This window comes from Panthera pardus, unplaced genomic scaffold, assembly GCF_024362965.1.
Source record: "Panthera pardus isolate Hobbes unplaced genomic scaffold, ASM2436296v1 HiC_scaffold_18, whole genome shotgun sequence".
Taxonomy (NCBI): domain Eukaryota; kingdom Metazoa; phylum Chordata; class Mammalia; order Carnivora; family Felidae; genus Panthera; species Panthera pardus.
The window spans coordinates 15,094,127-15,114,255 of record NW_026526743.1 but is presented as its reverse complement, the minus strand read 5'-3'; the positions used below and the strand labels follow the sequence as shown (position 1 = coordinate 15,114,255).

The 20,129-nt window shown below is 54.3% G+C and overlaps 1 protein-coding gene and 1 long non-coding RNA gene across 5 annotated transcripts in view; one reads left to right on the top strand and one right to left on the bottom strand.

Annotated features, from left to right (window-relative positions):
* Positions 1-6,543: 6,543 nt before the first annotated feature.
* PAK4 (p21 (RAC1) activated kinase 4) overlaps positions 6,544-20,129 on the top strand; it is a 44,769-nt gene continuing 31,183 nt past the window's right edge. Inside the window, exons 1-2 of one of the 4 annotated variants that reach the window (XM_053905963.1) lie at positions 6,544-6,701; positions 19,944-20,073. The gene's annotated coding sequence lies outside the window, so the exon portion shown is untranslated. Of the gene's footprint in view, positions 6,702-8,663; positions 8,779-19,943; positions 20,074-20,129 lie in introns of those variants that run through there. The other 3 variants (XM_053905961.1, XM_053905967.1, XM_053905966.1) reach the window with 3 other exon arrangements.
* On the bottom strand, positions 7,335-8,492 carry LOC109256629 (uncharacterized). Its single transcript, XR_002075726.2, has 2 exons — positions 8,312-8,492; positions 7,335-7,910 (listed from the first exon to the last, which is right to left on the bottom strand). It is a non-coding gene; the product is annotated as an uncharacterized LOC109256629 (long non-coding RNA).

Sequence of the window (20,129 nt, the reverse complement as noted above, 5' to 3'; positions counted from 1 at the left end):
ACAATCAGGGAGACCTCACTGAGAGGGTGACATTTGATCTGAAGGAGTCAGAGGGAGTAGCCACAGGAGCAGAGTGTTCTGGGCAGAGGAACAGCCAGTGCAAAGGCCCTGAGGCAGAAACGTGGCTGGCCCTGCCGGGGTGTCGAAGTGGAAGTGGAGGCCGGGGCGGCTGCGGCAGAGAGAGTGAGGGGGAGAGAGGGGCAGAGAGGGGTGACAGGGAAAGATCAGAGGACTTTGTCCTCTATCCTATGTGCAGTGGAGCCACAGAAAGGCTCTGAGCTGGTGACAGACCTCTGACTCCGGGAATCCAAGGCCGAGCTGGGCTCCAGCCCCAGGGCTCAGGGCTTCCCTGAGGGAGCCCGTGGGTCCCCAGCTCTGCAGGCTCACCTCGTCTTAATCACTCTATGAGCTGCACGGGCTCAGCTTTCTCAAACCAGCCCATCCCCGGGCTGACACTTTCTGGGAGGGTGGGTCTGTCTCCCCCACTGGACTGTCCATCCCGGGAGGGCGGTGCCCAGGGCTCTCCCCGGCATAGCCCAGCACAAGGTAGGTGCTTAATAAATATTTATTGCCTTACTGATGGCCACCATATGCCAGGCTCCGGCGGGGCGATGCCAGGGACACGCCGGGGACAGCAATGAATCCGCCCCCGCCAGGCCCCGTAGGAGTTCATGGGTGAGCAGAGAAACACAGTTACCCAACGCGGGTGACAAACAATGAGGGAATGCCACAGAGGGGTGCACCCAGCCCGTGAAGTCACCCGCTGGGCAGTCGTTGCCCTGAGCTGGTGCCCGTGTGGGCCTGGCCTGTTCCATCCCAGGCCTGGGGGAGGCTGTGAACGTGCCTGGGCGGTGGGGTCCACAGAGAGCAAAGGCCCGGCACTGGGTTTGAATCTCAGCTCTGCCCCTTCCTGTGGGGTGTGAGGTCACCAGCCCACTCTGAACCTCTGTTTTCTCATCTGTCACAAAAGGAGGATCACACATTATGGGGTTGCCTTGGGATTAAATGAGTCTGAAAGCCTTGGTGTTGTGTTGTGTTCTTCTTTTTTTCATGGTTTTCACTTTTTGTTTAAGCTTATTTATTTTAAGAAAGAGAGAGAGCACAAGCGGGGGAAGGGCAGAGAGAAGGAGAGAGTCTCAAGCAGGCTCTGCACCATCAGCACCGACCCCGATGTGGGGCTCGAACTCACGAACCGTGAGCTCATGACCTGAGCCGAGACCAAGAGTCAGATGTTTAACAGACTGAGCCACCCAGGCGCCTCTGTCATGTCCCGCATTTAATTAGCTAGCGGGGCTCCTGGGTGGCTCAGTCGGTTGAGCGTCCCACTTCGGCTCCGGTCATGATCTCGCGGTTTGTGAGTTCGAGCCCCGCATCCGGCCCAGCGCTGACGGTGCGGAGCCTGCGTGGGATGTTGTCTCTCCTTCTCTCCGCCCCTTTTCTGCTTGTTCTCTCTCTCTCTCAAAATAAGTAAATAAATAAAAAACTTAAAAAAAAAAAAAAACCCACACGGCATCCCACCCCCTACCTCCCATCACCTTTCCCTGCTTTATTTGCCTTCAGATCACGTTTGCTTTGGGACCCGCTATGGAGATACATCTTTCATGATTTATTCTTTATCTCCTCCATCGGGAACTGAGCTCCTGGGGCACGGGGGTTTCTGCCAGTTCTGTTTACCCCTGGAGTGCCAGCACCCGAAACAAAGCAGTTCCTCAATAAACACTGCTTGAGTGAATGAGGGAAGGCAGGAGACGGGCAGACAAAATGCTCAATGCGGCACCTGGCGCTGAAGGAGCAGGAAATAAATAGGAGGAACGATGGTAATTTAGGTGGATCAGATGAAGGCCTGGCCCTCGGGGTTCCCACTGTCGGGTGCGCAGGAGACAGGCACGTCTGGCCGATTGCAACACCTGTCGTGTGTGACATGCCCAGCAAGTGACGGGTTGCAGGACGGAAGCCCCTACAGCTTCTGGGAGGGCGAAGAGGAGCGAGGCTTTTGGGGCTCCACAGATGTGTGTCCAGCAAGCTGGGGTGAGTGTCCCCAGGAGGGGCGGCGGTTTTGGCCCTTGTGAGGCTTAAATTCTACTGGGAGAGATAGAGAAGAAACCATGAACAAAAATACTATCATGCGAGCCTCCCGGATGGCGATCAGCACTGCGGAGAAAATACCCTGGAATTAAAGCATTGGGATAGACTCAGTCGGTTGAGCTCCGATTTCGGCTCAGGTCATGATCTCGTGGTTCGTGGGTTCGAGCCCCGCGTCGGGCTCTGTGCTGATGGCTCAGAGCCTGGAGCCTCCTTTGGATTCTGTCTCTCTCTCTCTCTCTCTCTCTCTCTCTGCCCCTCCCTTCTCTCTCTCAAAAATAAACTTTAAACCTACATAAATAAATACATACATTTGAAAAATAAAGTGTCCAATTTGAGGAGTTTTGGGCCATGTGTATTCCCATGAAATTGCCACTATAATCAAGACCCGGAACATTTCCACCACGCCCAAGTTTCCCTCCTGTCCCTTTGCCGTGAATCCGTCCTGTTGTCCCCCAGCTTCAGGCAACAGCCGATCTGCCCTCTGTCACTAAAGATTCGATTTACCTTTTCCAGAAAGCTAGGAATAGAACTGTAAGAAGAGACTGGCTTCTTTCACTCAGCCTAACACATTCGCAATTCATCCACGAGGCCCTGCTTATCAACAATTCCTTCCTTTTTATGCCGAGTAGCGTCCTGGAATGGATATATGGCAACCCGTTTATCCGTTCGCTAGTTGATGGACGTTTTGGGTTGTTTCCAGTTTCCGGCGATGTGAAAGCAAGCGCTGTGGAAAAAAATAAAACAAAAAACCCCGAAACCCCCAAAACAAGCACCATGAACCTTCCTGTACGGGTCATCGCGGGAATATATGGATTCATTTCTCTGGAGTAAATACCCACGCGTGGGATCGCTGGGTCCTGTGTCTTCTGCGCTCTTTTTATGGCGGCAATCTTGTATTCCGTGACACGTTTCGAGCTCCGCTTGTCACCTTGTTTTATATTGTCCATTGGTTCATGTGTTTATTATTTATCTCTCAAGCATTTATTCTCTGAAAAAGAAGAGAACTGGTTGGAAGCCTAGACCCTGAAGCCAGGCTGCCTGTGTGGCTTTGGAGAAGTTACTTAACCTCTCTGTTCCTGTTTGCCCATTTGGAGAATGGGAGTAACAAAAGTGCATGGGATGGTTGTAGGGATTAAATGAGGTGGTGCGTGTAAAGTACTTAGCACAGGGCCAGTCACTTGAGTGTCTGACTCTTGATTCCAACTCGGGTCATGATCTCACGGTTTGTGGGTTCAAGCCCCGCGTCGGGCTCGGTGCTGGCAGCTCGGAGCCCGGAGCCTGCTTTGGATTCTGTGACTCCCTCTGTCTCTGCCCCTTCCCCCACCCCTCTCACTGTCTCTCAAAAATAAATAAACATTTTTTAAAAATCTGCTTATTAGTGGGGTGCCTGGGTGGTGCAGTTGTCTAAGCATCTGACTCTTGATCTCGGCTCAGGTCATGATCTCGCAGTTTGTGAGTTGCAGCCCCGAATCTGGCTCTGCGTTGATGGTGCAGAGCCTGCTTGGGATTCTGTCTCTCCTTCTCTCTCCCCCTCCCCTGCTTGTGTGCATGCACTCTCTCAAAATAAATAAATAAACTTAAGAAATTTTTTTGAAAATATGCTTATTAGCGGACCGATGCAGTTCAAATCTGTGTTATTCAAGCATCACCTATACATCCGCATATATTCCTTTGTCTATGTCTTTTTTTCTCCCTTTAAGAACAATTCCAAGAAGAAGAATTGCATCAAAGGGTTGACAGCATTATTAAGTCTCTTCATGGATATTACCAAAAGCCTGCCCCAAGATCATAGTCCTATAAGTGGGGTATGAGAGTGGCTGTTATCTGGTATTCTCGTCAGCACTAATTATGACATAAAAATTTTTCTGAGAGATCAAAAAAGGGATCTGTTTAAGAGTTTAATATCCATTTCATTCATTTGATTTGCCAATTCCATTTTTTTTTGTATTTGTTGTATTTTAAATTCGTGTTCATGTGTTTTGCCTGTTTTTATGTTGTATGTTCATCTTTCTTACTGATTTGAAAATGCTCTTTACATATGAAGGACAGAAAGCTTTGTCTGCCATCTACGTATCGCCACTCATCTTTTCCCTTGATGTACTGAAATTTACCATTTTTATGAGGCCAAGTCCTCCTCACCTGTTTCCACCTATTGGGCGGTCACCTCCTCGCTACCTCCTCCAGGAAGCCTTCTGGAGGAGGCTGATTTTTTCTCTCAGAGCCCTGAAGAAAGAGGGTCTAATTGCCCATCCTGAGGAAGCCCTGGGAGTAGGTCTACCACTGGGCTTGTTCCGGGGGTCTGATCTCTGACCGAGATGCCCAACTAAGTTCCAAGAGCCTAATGCCCTACCTTAAAGAGGGCCTCAAAGAGGCAAAGGCTACCCCCGGCCCTCCTCCCATCACTCCAACCTGGATCGCGTGCCGTCATCTTCGCTACTGGACTTGACTTTTAAAAAGCGGAGACTCTGTAAGACATACAGATTTCAAAAGAGCACAAAAGCAAGAATGTTTAATCCTGGCGAGGATACCTAAAAGTGCACGTTCCCTCTGAACGCTGGTGGGAACGTGAATTGGATCCTTGGAGCACAATTTGGCAGCCTGTGTTCCGGGCCGCCGGGAGGCAGCAGAGGGCAGGTAGCGAGAGCCTTGGCTGGGAATCAAAGGTGGGGAGGAGCCCTGGCTCTGCCCCATTAGCTTGTGTGACTTGAGCAAATAAAGTTACTTCTCTAAGCTTGGATTTCCTCTGCGAAGCGCAGGCACGAATAATCATAGCCCCTGTTGTTAAAATTACACAGCTTAGCTCCAGGCATGGCAACTGTTACTATTATTAAATCTTAAAGTTGTACATTTCCTTTGACCCAGCAGTTCCATTTGTGGGAATTTATTCAAAGGAAATAATTAGAGATGTGCACAAATATTTAACTGCTTGAATGGGGGGGGGGTATTATTTATAATAGCAAAATATTTATCAGAGCTTCGATGTTCAACAAGAATGAGTGGTTAAACAAATCAGAGTTCATTGACAGGGTGGCATCTGAAGCCATTAAAACTAATGCTCTCGAAGAAAATGACATGGGAAGATACTGGTGATATTTCCCATCTTGTTTTTAAAAACATATAAAATTCTTTATAAACATATGCCTCTGATTCTGTTAAAGACAAAAGGGGTAGGTAAACGTACAGAAAAAAAAATGACTCATGCAATCATCCATTCATTGCCTTCACAGGCATTAATTAAATGCCTACTATGTGCTAGACACTGTTCTGGTGGGGGGGTGGGGAAGAGGCAGAATGCACTCAGCGTTTAAGAGTATCTCTGTGGGGGTGGATTTAGGAATCATCCAACCACCCCATTCAGTAAATGTTTATTGATCATCTACATACCAACAGTGCAAGGGTACTGGGGCATGCACAGTGAAGAAAACAGACAAAACCCATGCCCTCCTCGAGCTGACATTTCAGTAGAGGGAACTACCAAAAAACAATAACTACAATTAGCTAATCATCTCGTTTGTTAGAAGGTGATTACAGCAGAGAAATATAAAAAAAAAAAACAAACAGACAAAGTGAAGGGTTTAGTAGCTTGAGAGAAGGTTGTTTGCTGCTTTAGTTAAGGTGCAAAGGTGTAAGATCACTGATAAGGTGATACAGGAGTAAAACACTGAAGGAGTCAAGAGAGGGAGCCCTGGGGTACCTGGGGGAAGGCTACTCTGGACGGAAGGAACAGACAATGCAAAGACTTTGAGGTGGGAGAGCACCTGATATTTTTCCGGAAGGGCAAGGTGGCTGGCGCCCAGTGAGTGAAATCACAGGACAGCTTATCTGCGTTTAGCTTAAGGATTTTGTTGTTTTCTGGTAGTTTCTTTCTTTCTTTTTTTTTTTTTTTTGACACATTATTCACTTTTTAAAAACTTATTAAAAAGAGTAAGATCAAATAGTGTCTTGATTTCAGGTCAAGTTCCTGAACTCAGACAGACTGTCGTTCAAAACTCATTATCTATGTCCTGTAATCCTGAGGCAGCTAGGTCACCACTTTGAGCCTCAGTTTCTTTATCCGTAAATTGGGTATTAACAATAAAATAGGGATTTAGCGAGTGTTTAGCGGAACGATGCAAGTAAAGCATTTGGTCGGGTGTCTGGCACATAATAAGTTCGTCATAACTGTTTCTGGCCACTATTGCGCATTACCGCTTTCCACCCACCAACTCTTTTTAGTGTAAGGTGGGTCTGTTACAAAAGAATAGTCATTTCCCCTTTAAGAACTCGATCCGGCGGGGAGCCAGCTTCCCGGCACCCTTTCCAAATTTTCCAATCCCCGCTTGGCATTTTCATCCCGAAGGCCTCCGATTGGACAATATGCACCAATCAGAGGCTGGAGCGGGTTCTGCCAGCGGCCCAGCTCCGCCCCCGAGTGGGCCCTGCCCCCTGCCCGGTCAGCCCCGTTGCTATGGGGACTGGTGGGCGGTGAGGGGGGAAAGCCCCGGATGTTCGTTGGGGATTTAACATGGCGGCGGCAGTGGCCGCGGTGGCGGCGGCGCAAGAGAGTTGAGGGCCGTGTGAGGGTTCGGAATTCCGAGTCGAGCAGCTAGGCCGCGAGCGACTGCAGCGCCGATCCGGTAGGATAAACGGTCTGGCCAGGGGATTGGGGTGGGCCGGGCGATGGCGGTGGGAGATCGTTTACACAAGTAGGGGGCGGGGCCGCTGGGGTCAAAGTTCACTCAGGAGGGAAGGGTCGCGTCCGAGGGGTCGGGGGTCAATATTGCTGGGGAGGGTGGGGTAGGGGAGGTCAGAGGTCAAACTAGCGAAGGGGGCGTGGCGAAGGAGAGCGCAAATTTCGAAATTTAGAATGGGGCGCGTTCGAGGGGGCTCGGGGCGAGTGTCAAAAATGGGGGTCAGAACTCATCACTTGAAGGCCGGGTGCGCCTACCAGGGTCAGAGATCACAGCTAAGGGGGTCGGTGGTTCGCAGGTTTAAGGCAGCAACCAGCAGAGCAGATGCATGAGATTTAGGTTGGGGGACCTCTTTTTAAGGGATCAAATGTGGGGCGTGGCCAAAGGAGGGCAAAGGTCAGAATCTGACAGATGATGTATCTGAGGGTCCAAAGTTAAAACCCTAGAGGGATGCATTGCTGGGGAGGACGGGAGGAATGTCCCAGAGAGAGGTCAGGGATGTCCTGGTGGAGTAAAAGCCCCCTCCCACAAATAATGGAAATAATAGCAAACACTTACAAATCGCTATGTGCCAGTTCATTTAGATGCTTTACATATGTTTAATCCTCACTACAACCTTACAGGGTTGGCACTATTATTAAGAGCCCAAGTGATTAGCCCAGGATCATCTAACGAATAAGTTGTGGGCTTGGGATTCAAACTCTGGAGTTCTGGGCGCAGAATGGTACGATGCTCTCAAACATAATCTTGTCTATCATTTAACGACGGCTAACGCTGTTCTCAGTGCTGTTTCATTCTACCACAATCTTGTGAAGTGGGTACCGGATAGACCCACTTTGCAGATGGGAAAACTGAGGCTCAGATAGCTTCTGCTGAGTAACAGAGGCCGATTCCAAGCTGGGTCTGACTGATTCCAGAGCTCCTGCCCCCAGTCCTCATACTGTAGATTGTTGAAGGTCTGTTCCTGGAAGCAGGGGGCCGGGCAAAGCTGAGCCACTCCCTGGACTGGAATGGATTGTCTCTGGGCTTCTTGGAAGGGCGTGATCTGGGAAGAGAAGTTCCCTCGGACCTATGGGAGTGGGGTGTTTGTGGGTGGCCCAGAGTTCAATGAGTCTGATGGGCTTCTGCCTGGAGAGGGTGTCCTTGAGTGGGACCCTGTACAAAGTTGAGTATTCTCTGTACTGAAAGCCCCAAGCTCTCACCTTGGTCCTCAGTCGCCCCCACCTCATTTCCTCCCCATCCCTCCTCGAGGTCCAACCCCACTGGCCTGTTTGCTGTTCTTACTCTCTGTGGGCATATGCCACCCTCCAGGGCTTTGACCTTCCTGTTCCCTCTGCCTGGAATCCTTTCCCCACCCTGCCCCCTCACTCCCAGTCACTCCACCCAGTTCTCACAGTCCCTCACACTCTTTATCTCACTATCTTGTTTTCTCCCCAGCCCTTTGCTCTGTTCTTACTTGGTTTTTCAGGGCACTGTTTGTCCCCTGCCTCCTCCCCAGAATGTGGGCCCCCCACGGCAGGAGTTTCTCCCATGTTGTTCCTTCCCTGAACACCCACCTGAAGCCCTGCCCGGCGGTAGAGGATGCTCGGCTGTTGGTGGTCAAACGATGGTTGCTGCTGGGCTCCGGGACCACACCAGTGGAAGAGACACGGAATCCCTGGCCTCCAAGGGCTCTCGGCATCCCTTCGTGGGAGCAGACTGGCAGCAGACCCCCAGCCAGTGACACATGGCTTCATCCGTACCCCTGGGGTGCCTGGCCTGGGAGGGGCGGTGGAGCAGGGAGGGGACGGGTACCTGCCCTGGGTCTGTGGAGCAGTACTGGGGACTGGTTCGGAGCGCGGGCGCTGGAGCCGGGATTCACACGCAGCTCCAGCGCTCACGGGCCGTGACTGTGGGCAAGTCGCTTAACTTTCTGGGCCTCCGTTTTCTTCGTCTGCAAAATGGAAATAGCGATAGTGGCCACCTCGTGGGATTGCCGTGAGGGTGCAAGGTGTAAAGCGCTTGACCCAGGACCTGGCACACGGTGGGCGCTGTGTTAGCGTTTGTCTTCCTTGGGAGGACCTCACTTTCCATCCGCCTCCTGGCTTTCTCAGCCAGCCGCCCCGCCCCCTTCTGGGCAGGGTCACTGGGTGGGCACACTGCCAGGCAGCCCCATGAGGTCAGCCCAGCCTCGTGCCCTCGCGGTTCCAGCTTGCTCAGCATCCCGGGCTTGGCACAGAAAAGGAGGGACGGGGCTTTGGCACTGGGGACCCAAGTTCGGGTCCCTGCCCTGTCACCGGCCGAGGGACCTTAGGCAAGTCATTTCTTACTTGCCAGTCTTATTCCTGACGATACATTTTAGACTAGGGAAGAAAGTGAAGCATTCAGTATAACAGAGCACTCCCCCCTCCAGCTGGGGCCTGTGAGGAGCTCAGAGCTTGCAGTGTCGAGTTCATTGCCCCGCCCCGCCCCCTCCCCAGCCTCCCTGCCGGCGCTGCCCTGCACTGGATTTGGTGTTCAGCGCTCCTCTGCGGGTCTTCCTACTTTTACTGCCTTTGAGAGTGTTCCCGAATGAGAGCAACAGCCCTCAACCCTGGCTGCACACTGCAGTCCCCTGGAGAGCTTTCAAAAATGCCGTTGCCCAGGCCAGCCGTAGAGATTCCGACTTGGATCCGCTTGGGTCTGGGGTGGGGCTGGCATCAGTACGTGGCTCTGGTGGCCCGCCGGGGTTGACCGCCGCCGTTTTCCGGTTTCACGGATCATGTAAGTGGTATCCCGGTGAGCAGCCTGCTTTTCCTGCTCACCGTTAGAGTCCGCCTGTTGCTCCGCGAGGATGTGTGTCGCGCTAGGACTCACGGCCTCGGCCGTGAGTGTTTCTTTTTGTGATTATGCCACACAGGAGTTACCTGTTCACCTCTTGGTGGACATTTGGGTGGTGTCCCATGGGACAGTGACGGTGCTGGGTCGAACATTCTAGAACGTGTTTCCTTGGATACCGTGGCCAGAGTCTCTCGCGGGCATGGGACTCGCAGTGGAACTGCTGGACCTTCCAAATTGCTGTCCTAAGCAGTTGTACCAGTCTGCTTTCCAACCAGGCTTGAGGGCTCCCTTCACGCCACGTCCTGCTTTGGGCGAGTTCATGGCCCCTGCTGAAATGGCTTTACTCAGCCATGAGATGGTGGCTTTATGCCCACCCCCCGCCCCCGGGCTGGCTGGGAGCAGTTGAGGAGGTGGTTCACGCGATGGGCTTAGCTGGGGCCTGACACCCACCGAGCCCCCACACCCAGGCTTTTGCCCTGTAGGGCATCCGGGGCAGTGACCACAGCTTTGATGCAGCTCTTCTGGGGAGGCATCTCTCAGGGCTGACCGTGGGGAAGGAAACCGTACTGACTTGAACCTCCTCAGGAACGGGGCAGGGAGGAAACAGGTGAAGTGTGGAAAGCGACAGGCAGAGCCTGTTACACTCCTTGTGTGTCTGACCACGGGTCCCACTGGCAACCAACACGGCCCTGGCCCTGCCTGCATGGATTTTAGCATACCAAGGACACGGGCCCCATCCCCAGACAATGACGGCCCAAAGCGTCAGGACTGGGATGGGGAAGCACAAGCAGAAGCGTCAAGGTTAGGATCCGGGAAGCACCTGGCCCAGCCTGGGGAGTCGGTGAGGGCCTTCTAGAGAAGGAGACATCTGACCGATGAGAAAGAGTGAGCCAGGCCTAGAAAGGAGGTGGAAAGAACAGAGCGGGTAGTGGGTATGGGAAGTGCAAAGGCCCTGAGATGGTCAGGTACCAGCACGGAGGCCAGTGTGACCAAGCAGGCACTGAGCTCAGGGAGGCGGGGAAGATGTGGCAGATACACGGGGGGCCGACAGGCTGAGGCGAGGAGTGTGGGTTTTGTTCTGTGTCTAATGAGGATCATTGGAAGGTTTCAAGCAACATTTGGTGTCTTTCTTTAAAAAAAAAAACAACAACTTTTTTTAAAAGTTTATTTATCTTGAAAGAGAGAGTGAGAGAGCACAAGGTGGGTAGGGGCAGAGAGAGAGGGAGAGAGAATTCCAGGCAGGCTCTGCGCTGTGAGAGAAGAGCCCAACTCAGGGCTCCAACTCATGAACCCTGAGATCGTGACCTGAGCCGAGATCAAGAGTATACTTAACAGACTAAGCCACCCGGGCGCCCCCATCCCGTTTCTCTTTTATAAGGGTTGCTCCTTTTGCCATGTGGGGCCCAGATCATGGGGGGCGGTGGCAGGGAGACCGTAGGAGGCTGCTGTAATAGTCCCAGCAGATGAGGGCGGAGAGGATGAGGGTGACAGTGATGGAGGAGGGATCTGTGTGCTGTCGAAATTGTGGGTACTTTCCACACATTAACCCACTGGATCTCCACAGACAGCCTACGAGGTAGGTACTGTTATTGTCCCCACTTTAGAGATGAGAAAACAGACCCAGAGAGGTAGGTGACAAGTCTAAGATTACACAGCAGGCAAGCGGCAGAGGTAGGACGTGAACTCCAGGCCTTCAGACTCTGGAGTCACTGCCTGCTGTGGCTGTCCTCAGTGGTTTGGAAGTGGTTTTGATGAGACAAGGTCTCTTCCTGTCCAGTTGGGCCTGACCCAGGCTCCTCTTTATTAGATGGAAGCTCCTTGGAGGTCTGTTCAACCTGGGCTGTTTCTGGGCCCCGGGTCCCTACCTCTCTCGGGGCCCCCCACAACCCCTTCGCTCTCTTATCCACTGCCTCACCCCTCCTTGTCCTGCTGGCTCACAGTAGACCAGACTTCCTGGCCAGACGCCGGTCGGGGTGTCCCCAGCAGCTGTTTATCCCATCACCCGAGCCAGGCGGCCACAGATGCTGCCAGCAGGAAGCGGTCTCCTTCCAAGTCACGGCCAGGGAAATGGGACCCTTCCCGCCCCAACCACCCTTCCGGGGCTGGGGCTTGTTGTCCGCCGGCCGCCTTGGCCCACAGGAAGGTGTGGGGGGAGCAGAGGGGGGCAGAGGGGAGCTCTGCCAGGTCCCAGGGGAGCTGGCTGTGGCGGACGAGACAGAAGCCACCCCTCACCGCAGCCTGTCTCCTGGGGCCCTCTGGTCCTGCCCTGCCTTTCCCCAGGTGCTGCTGCCGTCCTCGGGCAGTGACCACTTCCGTGCCGGGGGCCACGCCATCCACAGCATCCCTGCTCCCCCTAGCTGGGGCCCCTGGGAAAGAGCCGGAGCCTCCCGGCCTCACGTTCCTCACCTGTGAAATGGGCCGTTGGGAGGGTTGTAGATCATGCTGGAAAGCGCTTAGCACGTTGCCCGGCCCACGGTGAGCTTGCGGTAACAGTTTAATAGTTCAACAATTTTAACAGTCTCCGTTTCCGTGCGCCCCGTCCTCCTGGGCTGCGGCGTCCTCCTCGCGGGCTCCCAGCCTCCGGGGCGGCCAGGCCAGGCGCTGGCTGTGCTTTTTGAGCATCCTCGCGGTGGCTCTGCCCAGGGGCCCGGAGGGGGAGGGCTTAGTAACCTCATTTCTCTCTGCCAGCGTCTTCTTCGTTTTAAAGAGGCACGTTTTTGCTCCGTGTGTGCATTGTCCCCTACATAAGAGTTGCAAACCTCCGCACGGCACAGCAGGCTACAGGGTGACGAGGAAACCCCGCTCCGGGCCTGGCTGTCCGTCCCCTTCCCAGAGACAGCCATTGTTCCCGGCGTCTTTTCTTTTTTGCGACGTCTGTTCCTACACACGATCTGCCCCCTTTTGTTTCTCCCCAGGTGGAGCCGACTTACCATGTTGGTATTCCCTTGCAGTTTTCCCCCTTCCGTTCTGTGGAGCGCTCTCTGCGGCCGTGTGATGTCCCCTGATGCGCCTGTGTTCGCGTCAGTGGCCGTTCCCGCCCTTCCAGCCTTTCCCTCTTCTGGACAGGGCTTCACGCGTGTGAGCGTGGCTCTGGGTGCGGCTCTGGAGGAGGGCTCGGGGGTCTGAGGTGCGCACCCTGGTAGCTCTGCCCGTAGGGCTCTGGCCTGCCCGTTTACACCCCAGCCCCCCAACCCCGGGGTCTGGTGGCTCCGAGGTTTCCTCGCTGGCGTTGTTGGGTGTTACCTGATACTTTGATCTTTGCCTGTCATGTAAGGTCCTGATTTTCATGTGAATGAAATGGAGCATTTCTGTGTTTGTTGAAAGCCGTCCAGGTTTCCTTTCCCGGGAGCTGTTTGTGGGATTTTTACTTTCCCTGAGAAGGGGAAACTGAGGCACAGGCTGGCAACCCCGGCGCAAATAAGTGGCAGATCCAGGACTCGAACCCCAGGCCCTCCTGGCTCCAGTCTGGAGTTCTTAACTTGAGTGACACGGTGGAGGCTGAGGGCATGGACTCTGGCGCCAGCTTTGCCCCTAGTAGCTGAGTGGTCACTTAACCGCTCTGTGCCGTGGCGTCCTTATCCGTAAAACGGGGACGACGATGGTACCTCGCCGAAGGGCTGTTGTGAGGATATAAATGCATAATCTTCAGGCAAAGTGCATCGAAGGCGCTCAGAGACTTAGCTGCTAGTGATAATACGCATAGTCTCACCCGATACCAGGACTGTTCACGGGCCTCCCTCTGCGTGCTCCTGCGGACTTATTGGCCCCCGCCAGCACCCTCCAGATCGGGGCGTTGCTGTTAACTCCCCTTCCACAGGGGAGGAGATCGAGAGCCCGGGAGACTTGCCTGGGGTCACTGCCGAGTCTGCCTCCTGACCACCTTGGCACACGACCTGTGCCACCCTCAGAACTAAGCCTGAGGGCTTAGAAGGCTCTCCCGCGCCCCCCTCCCCCCCCCCTTTGTGTCTTCCCGGGGTTCCAGGCCCTCCCTGCTTCCACCCCCAGGTGCCTGGGGCCTGGCTCTGGAAACTCCTGATAAAGTGGCATTGTCCTGCGGTTTCGGCCCGGCTCACTTCCCCAGTCTGGTTTCAGCCGCTCCCACACAACGGGAAGGGAAGCGGGCTGCTATCCTGGGCCTCCTCCCGCCCTCCTCCTGCCCCTTCCTCCCCTCCCCTCCCCTCCCCTCCCCTCAGCAGTCAGTGCTGGGAATAGGGAGAAAGTAGGACATGGCCGGAGGGCAGGGCTCTTCAGCACCTGCCCCTCAGGTGAGGACCCCCAGGCCGGTCTGCCTCCTCTCTCCCTAGGGACCCCTGCTCTGCTGCCCGCGGGCACCCCCAGATCTTCCACAGCAGCCTGACCCCGGATGATTTGACTCCGAGATGCCGTGTGTGTCTATGTATATTTATGTGCGTTTATGATTCCACTACTTTTATACGTGTACCAATCGTGAAGCGTAATATGCCTCCGGAAATGCGCGTAAGCCTCGATTTCACATAATTATAGGAGGAACCGACACCTCACCACACCCGGGGCGAGACAGGACACCTCACCCTGGAAGCCTCCACCCCCACTCTCTCCATCACGACCCCAGGAGTGATCACCCCCCTGACCTTGGGGGTCCCTGCGTCCCTGCTTTTCTGGAGAGTTCTTACCAGGCATGCACCCCCCACCTTTGCCTGCTTTTGAACTTCACATAAATGGAGTCCTCCGGCGCGTCCTCGTTTGTGCCCGCCGTCTTTGGTCCGCAATCTGGGAGGTCCAGCCGTTGCCTCTAGTGTGGCAGGCCCCTCGTCCGCCGTCACTGCTGTGTAGTATTCTGTCGTTGTAATAAACCAGAACGGATCTCTCTGTCTCCTGCTGTGCAGGGTATAAATGTCCTCGAACTCGTCTGCTGGGGCACGTGTGCATGCTTTTTCCAGGGAATCTACCCAAGGTGCCTTGCTTGGGTCAGAGGTAGGGTATGGTACCAATGTGCACTACGCATCCTCACCAACGTTTGGTCAAACTTTCTTTTTTAATTTTTTTAAGTTTATTTGAGAGAGAGAGAGGCGAGGAGGGGCAGGGAGAGAGAGAGACTGGAGAGAGAGAGAGGATCCCAGCTAGGCTCTGCAACAACATCGCAAAGCCCCATGCGGGGCTTGAACCCACGACTGAGAGATCATGACTTGAGCCGACACCAAGAGGCGGACAGGACACTTAACCAGCACCCCCGGTCGGTCAAAGTTTTTAACTGAGCTTGGAACATTTTATATTCTGTTCTGCAGAAGTAACATGTGCTTGCTTATCATTGATTGGAGTCCTCTCGTTATTCTGTCCTTCCCATGTTCCTGTCCCTGCCAGCTCTTACCCGTCCTTCCAGTAGGAGTCAAGTGCTTATTCCTGAGTAGGTGCTGTCACCACGGGAACCAGAGGTGACCACAGTAGGTGGCCCTTAGTGTACCCTGTCTTAGTGCACAGACCTTGGTCAAAGGTCGACACACAGGTAAAGGAAGCCAGACTCCCAAGCCCCCGTCGTCCCCCAGTGACCCTGTCTCATCAACGGGCACCCCATCCATCCTGTAGATCCGGCCAGGAGTCTGGTATCATCCTGACTCCTCTTGTCCTCTTCCTTTGCATCCACCATGGTAGGAAAGCCACTGGCTGTACCTTCAGAAGAGAACCTTTCACTCTCCCTGTGTCAGCCCCTACTTAATGCACTCTCTTCCCCCACCTCCTCACTCCCCGCACCCCCGCTGCCCCCACAGTCCATCCTCCCATGAGGACAGAGGGAGCTGGGGTCACATCGTGTCTCTGCCTGCTGGGGACCCTCCTGTGGCTTCATCTCTTTGGGGCAGGGGCGGGGGGGAGGGCATGAGATCCTGGCCCAGCTTCCTTGCCAGCTTCCCCTTCTCTCCTGCCATGCTGTTCCTGGAACATTCTAGGCTGGGTCCTGCCTCAGGGCTTTTGGTTCATGCTGCTTCCTCTGTGACCTGTCACCGTCTCTTCCCGCCTTCCCCTGCTTGATTTTCTTTGTAGCACTCATCCTACATTACATTACATTAGGATTTGTGGGTCACTTGGCTTATTGTCCTCCCTGCCCCTCATAACTTGGCTTCATGGGCCGGGGGGTAAGCGTGGGAGACCCTTACCGTGTCCCTTGCTAGAACCTCAGCTTGATGTGTATGTGTCGTGATTGCTCAGTCAACGCTGGTGGACTAAATGTGAAAGCAGGAATGAATGAGCTGTGCTAAGCTGTGAGTGCTGTTGTCACCTGAGTGCAGTGACCAATGACGGGAGATCTGCCCCAGGTAAGGAGGGAACACCACTTGAAGGGTGGATAGAGGTTGGCTGGGGATGGGCATTTGAGGCTGGGAGAGCGCAGGGGCCTTCGGGGAATGGAAGGGTAGCAGTGTCAGTTCTGTGGTCAGTCTGGATTTTGAATGCAGACGGCCACGCGGGCCTCTCCACGTCCCGGTTCTTCTCTAGAATCGAGGCCACTCTGGGTGTTCTAGGGCATCTATGAAGTTCTGCTCCTAACATACTTAGCTGATGCCTGGCGTATGAATATGAACGTGATTGTTTTCGTTTCCCTTCCACAAATACTCTGGCCCTTTGTGGCCTCCAGGGACACAGTGGTTGGTGGATAAACAGATCCTGTTGCTACCCACTTGGCGTCTGCCTCTTGGACTTTCAGCCTTCTGGGGCATCCCTGCTCAGAGGCAGGGGAGGGCCTGAAATGACCTCAGGTCTGGGGAGTGCTTATTCCCCAGACTGATTAATAGGGAAAACTAATTGAAGGTTTGCACGTACCAGGCCCGGCGCCCCACGTAGCACTCCTGTGCGTCTGCTCAGTGCATCCCGAGATCCCAGAAGGTGGCCATGACTATTTGACCCCTTTCATAGAGGGTAAGGGTGGTACCAGTGGTGAGTGCTAGCCTGTCCTGCAAGCTGGTGCTAAGCAGGTCTGGTGGTATCTCCTCAGCCTGGCGATTTGCCTTTCCCTGGTGGCCGGTCAGGTGGAGCAGCCTTTCACCTGTTCCTGGGACATCTGGAAGCTCCTCTCTTGTGAAGAGCCTGTTCAAGTCACTTGCCCATTTTCCATCAGGCTGTCTGCATTTTTATTTGTCAGTTCTTTTGAGTTAAATCCTAGGTTCTGGATGAGAGCCTTTGTTTCCGAGATGCTATAGTATCTTCTCCTGGCCTGCTGCCTGTCTTTTTGCCTTCTTTATTGTGTCTTTTGATGAACAGAAGCTCTTAATTTTAATGTGGTCAAATGTATCACTCATTTCCTTTACAGTTTTATAGTCCTGCTTCTCACCTTTAGTCTTTCTTTGTCCTGGGTGTGTGTGTGTGTGTGTGTGTGTGTGTGTGTGTGTGTGTGGTGTGAGGTAGGCATCCAGGTTCATATTCTTCATCTGGATCCCCAATCCTCCAAATACCATTTATTAAAAACAGGCTGACTTTTCTCCACAGTCGGGCTTATCATAGATCACGTGTCTGTATAACTGGGTCTCTCTCTGAGTGCTCTGTCCTTTTCTCGCTCTTTTGGCCTATTCCTGCATCACTACCATGCTGCCCTAATTTCTGTAGTTGATAAGAAGTTTTGATCATGGGGAGAGCAAACACTCTTACTTGTTCTTCAAGAGTGTCTGGGCCATTCCTGGCTTCTTGAGTTCTATTTAAATATTAGACAAGCATCTTGTCACACACACAGACACAACCTTGTGTCTCCCCAGTCCATGAACATGGTATATTTCCCCATTTATTTGTCTTCTCTGACGTCTCTCAGGAACGTGCCCTGCTTTTCCAGCACTTGGACTTTTCCAGTCCTTGCCCACCTCTTGTTGGATTTATTCCGAGGTACTTCATGATGTGGCCGGGGGAGTCCGTGCCTTCCTCTCCCACAAGGTGCCTTGCACCCTAGGTTTGGCCTTTGCCAGGTGAGGCTCACATTAGGGGCAGGAGTCCCCCTTCCCCAGACCCTGCTTCCTCCCTGGCATCACTCCTAGGCCCTGGAAGAAGGCGGGCAGGGTGCCCGGAGAGGAGGTTGTAATTTTCCTGAATGATTTCAAGGGCTAATTAAAGGTTTTCCTTGACTAATCAGCTTACAGTTTAATTATCGGGGAACAGGCTCAGGGATGCGGGAAGCAGCTCTGGAGGAGTCTCCTCACAGCGTGGCAGGAAGGAACCAGGGCCCAGCTGTACCCCTCTGGGGTGGCAGGACCTGGGGATACCCTGGCACCCTCCAGTGGGCCAGCTGGTGTTTCCCATCCCCGTGAAAGAAGAGAGGTGGAGGGCAGCTGGTGTGGCTGAGGTCAGCGTGGGTTCCTTCTCCGCCTGACATCCTTCCACGTCTCCCACTGCCTGGGGGCGAGGACCCAAACCTGGAGCCCCCTCTGGTGGACCGGGCCCTGCCCCAGTCTGCTTGCCTGCTGCACTTAGCCTTGCCCACCTTTGTTAAGTGCCCTCATCTCAAGTATTCCTCACCGAGTCTTGAACTAGAGGTCACCCCCTCTGGGAGGCCTTCTCAGGTCGCCCCTCCCCCTGCCCCGCCCACCAGAGCAGGTGATAAGGGTGATCAGGGCCACTCACTCCACCCCTGCTAAGTGCTGGGCCTGGCGCCTGGTCCAGCATGTGAGCTGCAGAGAACCCAAAAGGAGAAGGGGTTCAGGACGGGCCTTCCGAGAAGCCTGGGAGGGCTGGAGGACTGAGGGCTAGCTGATGCCTTCCCAGGGGAGGCTTCTGGCTGGGTCAGGCGGAGGTGGGCTCCTGGGAGTTTGTGCAGGGGGAGGGGACCCGGAGATGGCCGTGCCAGGCCCGCCTGCATTCCTCTGCAGGCCCCAGATTCCTGGTGGCCCGAGGTGGGGGAGGATGAGCAGGCAGAGGGGCCTCCCAGGCAATGCCCCTGCCCCTCCCCGGCCCTCCTTTCTACTTCCCTCCCCCTCTGTCATCAGTCTGTCTCACTTTACAAGTCCCACCTCTCCCCTCCCACCCCCCCAGGCCTCAGGCCTGGAGCTGTGTGTCCTGCCCAGCCCCTGACATCCCACTTACCCCCCCCCCACCCCATGCACTTTAAATCACCTGGGGGGGTCGAGCCCAGATTGTTTGTTTGAATCCCAATCTCTGGCTGTGGGGCCCAAGCATTGATTAGTTTTTGTTTTGTTTTGTTTTAAGTTCCCTGGGTGACTAGCTAAGATGAGAGCCACCGGCCTACAGAAATGATAGCAAATGTGTTCACTTCTGCAACGCTGGGGGCACTTTCCAGGCTCCTGACATGGCGTGATTGAGCCACGTCACCCCCACAGGCGCACTGTCGGAAGATAGGACTGTTGTTCCCACGTTACAGATGAGGCCGCTGGGCCCAGGGAGGGCTTCCGTGCTGGCGGTACAGCCTCTGCCGCTGTCCCGTCTTCCCATCCCTGGGTCCTCCAGGCTCCTGGAGGTGGCCTTCTCTGTCTCCCTGCCCTCCTCCTCTCTTTCTCCCCATGTCTCTCTGCCTTTCGCCTTTCTCCCCCTTTCCCCGGCCTCGATTTCTCACTCCCTCCTCCGAGAGTCGAAGCTTGTCCGGCTTCCCATTTAGCCAGGATCCTGCTGAAGCCACAGAGGGAGATGGTGTCCACCAGCCCAAGACAGGGATGGGAAGGATGCTGGCGTCACCCTCCCAGCCCCCATCACCTCTCCTGGCACCTGGAGTGGGGGTGGGGGCAAGCGTCCCACTGATATTTGCGGGTACTGGGGCCGGCTTTGCTGCCTCGCGGGAGGACTGTCCGGGCAGGCGGCAGACCCTGACGTGACCGATCCTGTGACCCAAGATCCCTCCGCGGGCCCAAAAGTCTGGTGGTGCCCTCTGTGGCCAGTTACCATTTCAAGCTCCTGCGGGGCAACCCAGGGTTTGGTTTCAGCAAAAGCTTATGCTCAGATGTGGAGGTTGCATCGCGGGGGCCTTTACTATTTGAGGAGAATGAGGGGAAATGGGTCCTCTCCCACGCCCACTCAGGGCAAGGGCTCCCCACTGGGCCTCTCCGGTTCTGGCAGAGCTTCCCCTGGGGCCCCGGCCGGGCCCCGGAGCCCCGGATGCCGCAGCGGCGTCGGTTCCCACATCTGGAGCAGGAGATGGGTTCCCGCTGCCTCCTGGGAGTAGCTGGGAGGAGTGAGCGACTCAGTGGCGTGTGTGATGGTCAGCACAGCGCTGCCATCCGTATGTCGTCATGGTGGCTTTGGCCGCGATCGCTGTTACAGTTATTAGAGGCAGGACACGTGTTTGGATTTAGTAATGAAAGATTCACTGGGCGGGCAAGCCGTAATTCTTTGCTGTTACCAGTAGGTCACATTTCCTTTTGCAAAACGTGTAAAACCTTTGTGTAGAAGTGTTCATTCATGCTCAGAGGGGTGGTCTCATGCCTTCCCCAGGTCCCTGTCACTGGCTCTGTCACCGGCATCCACAGTTACCAATGATGTCACCGGGCTTTTTCATCTCGTAACGCAGTCCCCACCTCCCTGATTGTTTCAAAGCAATTCCCAAACGTCATATACTTTAGCCGTAAGTTTTCCCAATTTTCCTCCTGAAGGAGATTAAAGAGTCTAAAAGAACAAACC